Here is a 5,991-nt window from a genome sequence, read left to right on the forward strand (position 1 = left end):
TTAAAAATCGTCAGAGCTTCAAGTTTGGTACGAGAGGAAAGCCCTTGAACATGGCAATCCTGTGGTGGTCAAATTTTGAAGATTGAGCAGGATACTGGGGATCGTAATTACCCGTTGTACATTTTGTTTTTCTCTCCGACAGCTCTGTGCGCAAAAACTCCATAGTGGAGGCTGGTGAAATCGTTTTCTGAGCAACCCCGCCTACTTGAGGTTTTTCCTATCAAGAAGTGTGCAAGTCGCCCTAAACCTTTAAAAAATTGACGCAGGAATATGCCAGCATGACTAAGGTACAAACTGCATCTCCCTAGCATTTTTGGTTGCAGAGTTATTCCCAGAGCGTAGCTGAAAGTTTTTAATTGTCCGGCCTATTTTTTTCAATGACCCCCTTATTGTCGGTTGGAACCCTGACTGCGCCGTGTCTTTGTATACGCTGTATACACGCACAGTGTACGTCAATTTCTAGTGGGTGCCTGCTCGCGCCGTTGCATCTGGCCCCCACCTTAAAAATCGTCAGAGCTTCAAGTTTGGTACGAGAGGAAAGACCTTGAACATGGCAATCCTGTGGTGGTAAAATTTTGAAGATTGAGCAGGATACTGGGATCGAAATTACCCGTTGTACATTTTGTTTTTCTCTCCGACAGCTCTGTGCGCAAAACTTCCATAGTGGAGGCTGTTGAAATCGTTTTTGAGCAACCCCGCCTACTTGAGGTTTTTCCTATCAAGAAGTGTGCAAGTCGCCCTAAACCTTTAAGAAATGGACGCAGGAATATGCCAGCATGACTAAGGTACAAACTGCATCTCCCTAGCATTTTTGGTTGCAGAGTTTATTCCAGAGCGTAGCTGAAAGTTTTTAATTGTCCGGCCTATTTTTTTCAATGACCCCCTTATTGTCGGTTGGAACCCTGACTGCGCCGTGTCTTTGTATACGCTGTATACACGCACAGTGTACGTCAATTTCTAGTGGGTGCCTGCTCGCGCCGTCGCATCTGGCCCCACCTTAAAAATCGTCAGAGCTTTAAGTTTGGTAACGAGAGGAAAGCCCTTGAACATGGCAATCCTGTGGTGGTAAAATTTTGAAGATTGAGCAGGATAGTGGGATCGAAATTACCCGTTGTACATTTTGTTTTTCTCTCCGACAGCTCTGTGCGCAAAACTCCCATAGTGGAGGCTGTTGAAATCGTTTCTGAGCAAACCCCGCCTACTTGAGGTTTGTCCTATCAAGAAGTGTGCAAGTCGCCCTAAACCCTTTAAGAAATGGACGCAGGAATATGCCAGCATGACTAAGGTACAAACTGCACCTCCCCTAGCATTTTTGGTTGCAGAGTTATTCCAGAGCGTAGCTGAAAGTTTTTTAATTGTCCGTGCCTATTTTTTTCAATGACCCCCTTATTGTCGGTTGGGACCCTGACTGCGCCGTGTCTTTGTATACGCTGTATACACGCACAGTGTACGTCAATTTCTAGTGGGTGCCTGCTCGCGCCGTCGCATCTGGCCCGCCCTTAAAAATCGTCAGAGCTTTAGGTTTGGTACGAGAGGGAAAGCCCTTGAACATGGCAATCCTGTGGTGGTAAAATTTTGAAGATTGAGCAGGATAGTGGGATCGAAATTACCCGTTGTACATTTTGTTTTTCTCTCTCCGACAGCTCTGGTGCGCAAAACTCCCATAGTGGAGGCTGTTGAAATCGTTTCTGAGCAGCCCCGCCTACTTGAGGTTTGTCCTATCAAGAAGTGTGCAAAGTCGCCCTAAACCTTTAAGAAATGGACGCAGGAATATGCCAGCATGACTAAGGTACAAACTGCATCTCCCTAGCATTTTTGGTTGCAGAGTTATTCCAGAGCGTAGCTGAAAGTTTTTAATTGTCCGGCCTATTTTTTTCAATGACCCCCTTATTGTCGGTTGGGACCCCTGACTGCGCCGTGTCTTTGTATACGCTGTATACACGCACAGTGTACGTCAATTTCTAGTGGGTGCCTGCTCGCGCCGTCGCATCTGGCCCGCCCTTAAAAATCGTCAGAGCTTTAAGTTTGGTACGAGAGGAAAGCCCTTGAACATGGCGATCCTGTGGTGGTAAAATTTTGAAGATTGAGCAGGATACTGGGATCGAAATTACCCGTTGTACATTTTGTATTTCTCTCCGACAGCTCTGTGCGCAAAACTCCCATAGTGGAGGCTGTTGAAATCGTTTCTGAGCAACCCCGCCTACTTGAGGTTTGTCCTTTCAAGAAGTGTGCAAAGTCGCCCTAAACCTTTAAAAAATGGACGCAGGAATATGCCAGCATGACTAAGGTACAAACTGCATCTCCCCTAGCATTTTTGGTTGCAGAGTTATTCCAGAGCGTAGCTGAAAGTTTTTAAATTGTCCGGCCTATTTTTTTCAATGACCCCCTTATTGTCGGTTGGAACCCTGACTGCGCCGTGTCCTTTGTATACGCTGTATACACGCACAGTGTACGTCAATTTCTAGTGGGGTGCCTGCTCGCGCCCGTCGCATCTGGCCCCACCTTAAACATCGTCAGAGCTTTAAGTTTGGTACGAGAGGAAGGCCCTTGAACATGACAATCCTGTGGTGGTAAAATTTTGAAGATTGAGCAGGATACGGGGATCGAAACTACCCGTTGTACATTTTGTTTTTCTCTCCGACAGCTCTGTGCGCAAAACTCCCATAGTGGAGGCTGTTGAAATCGTTTTTGAGCAACCCCGCCTACTTGAGGTTTTTCCTATCAAGAAGTGTGCAAGTCGCCCTAAACCTTTAAGAAATGGACGCAGGAATATGCCAGCATGACTAAGGTACAAACTGCATCTCCCTAGCATTTTTTGTTGCAGAGTTATTCCAGAGCGTAGCTGAAAGTTTTTAATTGTCCGGCCTATATTTTTCAATGACCCCCTTATTGTCGGTTGGAACCCTGACTGCGCCGTGTCTTTGTATACGCTGTATACACGCACAGTGTACGTCAATTTCTAGTGGGTGCCTGCTCGCGCCGTCGCATCTGGCCCGCCCTTAAAAATCGTCAGAGCTTTAAGTTTGGTACGAGAGGAAAGCCCTTGAACATGGCAATCCTGTGGTGGTAAAATTTTGAAGATTGAGCAGGATACTGGGATCGAAATTACCCGTTGTACATTTTGTTTTTCTCTCCGACAGCTCTGTGCGCAAAACTCCCATAGTGGAGGCTGTTGAAATCGTTTCTGAGCAACCCCGCCTACTTGAGGTTTGTCCTATCAAGAAGTGTGCAAGTAGCCCTAAACCTTTAAAAAATGGACGCAGGAATACGACAGCATGACTAAGGTACAAACTGCATCTCCCTAGCATTTTTGGTTGCAGAGTTATTCCAGAGCGTAGCTGAAAGTTTTTAATTGTCCGGCCTATTTTTTTCAATGACCCCCTTATTGTCGGTTGGAACCCTGACTGCGCCGTGTCTTTGTATACGCTGTATACACGCACAGTGTACGTCAATTTCTAGTGGGTGCCTGCTCGCGCCGTCGCATCTGGCCCCACCTTAAAAATCGTCAGAGCTTTAAGTTTGGTACGAGAGGAAGGCCCTTGAACATGACAATCCTGTGGTGGTAAAATTTTGAAGATTGAACAGGATACGGGGATCGAAATTACCCGTTGTACATTTTGTTTTTCTCTCCGACAGCTCTGTGCGCAAAACTCCCATAGTGGAGGCTGTTGAAATCGTTTTTGAGCAACCCCGCCTACTTGAGGTTTTTCCTATCAAGAAGTGTGCAAGTCGCCCTAATCTTTAAGAAATGGACGCAGGAATATACCAGCATGACTAAGGTACAAACTGCATCTCCCTAGCATTTTTGGTTGCAGAGTTATTCCAGAGCGTAGCTGAAAGTTTTTAATTGTCCGGCCTATTTTTTTCAATGACCCCCTTATTGTCGGTTGGAACCCTGACTGCGCCGTGTCTTTGTATACGCTGTATACACGCACAGTGTACGTCAATTTCTAGTGGGTGCCTGCTCGCGCCGTCGCATCTTGCCCGCCCTTAAAAATCGTCAGAGCTTTAAGTTTGGTACGAGAGGAAAGCCCTTGAACATGGCAATCCTGTGGTGGTAAAACTTTGAAGATTGAGCAGGATAGTGGGATCGAAATTACCCGTTGTACATTTTGTTTTTCTCTCCGACAGCTCTGTGCGCAAAACTCCCATAGTGGAGGCTGTTGAAATCGTTTCTGAGCAACCCCGCCTACTTGAGGTTTGTCCTATCAAGAAGTGTGCAAGTCGCCCTAAACCTTTAAGAAATGGACGCAGGAATATGCCAGCATGACTAAGGTACAAACTGCATCTCCCTAGCATTTTTGGTTGCAGAGTTATTCCAGAGCGTAGCTGAAAGTTTTTAATTGTCCGGCCTATTTTTTTTCAATGACCCCCTTATTGTCGGTTGGGACCCTGACTGCGCCGTGTCTTTGTATACGCTGTATACACGCACAGTGTACGTCAATTTCTAGTGGGTGCCTGCTCGCGCCGTCGCATCTGGCCCGCCCTTAAAAATCGTCAGAGCTTTAAGTTTGGTACGAGAGGAAAGCCCTTGAACATGGCAATCCTGTGGTGGTAAAATTTTGAAGATTGAGCAGGATACTGGGATCGAAATTACCCGTTGTACATTTTGTTTTTTTCTCCGAGCAACCCCGCCTACTTGAGGTTTGTCCTTTCAAGAAGTGTGCAAGTCGCCCTAAACCTTTAAAAAATGGACGCAGGAATATGCCAGCATGACTAAGGTACAAACTGCATCTCCCTAGCATTTTTGGTTGCAGAGTTATTCCAGAGCGTAGCTGAAAGTTTTTAATTGTCCGGCCTATTTTTTTCAATGACCCCCTTATTGTCGGTTGGAACCCTGACTGCGCCGTGTCTTTGTATACGCTGTATACACGCACAGTGTACGTCAATTTCTAGTGGGTGCCTGCTCGCGCCGTCGCATCTGGCCCCACCTTAAAAATCGTCAGAGCTTTAAGTTTGGTACGAGAGGAAAGCCCTTGAACATGGCAATCCTGTGGTGGTAAAATTTTGAAGATTGAGCAGGATACTGGGATCGAAATTACCCGTTGTACATTTTGTTTTTCTCTCCGACAGCTCTGTGCGCAAAACTCCCATAGTGGAGGCTGTTGAAATCGTTTCTGAGCAACCCCGCCTACTTGAGGTTTGTCCTTTCAAGAAGTGTGCAAGTCGCCCTAAACCTTTAAAAAATGGACGCAGGAATACGACAGCATGACTAAGGTACCAACTGCATCTCCCTAGCATTTTTGGTTGCAGAGTTATTCCAGAGCGTAGCTGAAAGTTTTTAATTGTCCGGCCTATTTTTTTCAATGACCCCCTTATTGTCGGTTGGAACCCTGACTGCGCCGTGTCTTTGTATACGCTGTATACACGCACAGTGTACGTCAATTTCTAGTGGGTGCCTGCTCGCGCCGTCGCATCTGGCCCCACCTTAAAAATCGTCAGAGCTTTAAGTTTGGTACGAGAGGAAGGCCCTTGAACATGACAATCCTGTGGTGGTAAAATTTTGAAGATTGAGCAGGATACGGGGATCGAAACTACCCGTTGTACATTTTGTTTTTCTCTCCGACAGCTCTGTGCGCAAAACTCCCATAGTGGAGGCTGTTGAAATCGTTTTTGAGCAACCCCGCCTACTTGAGGTTTTTCCTATCAAGAAGTGTGCAAGTCGCCCTAAACCTTTAAGAAATGGACGCAGGAATATGCCAGCATGACTAAGGTACAAACTGCATCTCCCTAGCATTTTTGGTTGCAGAGTTATTCCAGAGCGTAGCTGAAAGTTTTTAATTGTCCGGCCTATTTTTTTCAATGACCCCCTTATTGTCGGTTGGAACCCTGACTGCGCCGTGTCTTTGTATACGCTGTATACACACACAGTGTACGTCAATTTCTAGTGGGTGCCTGCTCGCGCCGTCGCATCTGGCCCCACCTTAAAAATCGCCAGAGCTTTAAGTTTGGTACGAGAGGAAAGCCCTTGAACATGGCAATCCTGTGGTG

This window comes from Asterias amurensis, chromosome 21, assembly GCF_032118995.1.
Source record: "Asterias amurensis chromosome 21, ASM3211899v1".
NCBI lineage: Eukaryota > Metazoa > Echinodermata > Asteroidea > Forcipulatida > Asteriidae > Asterias > Asterias amurensis.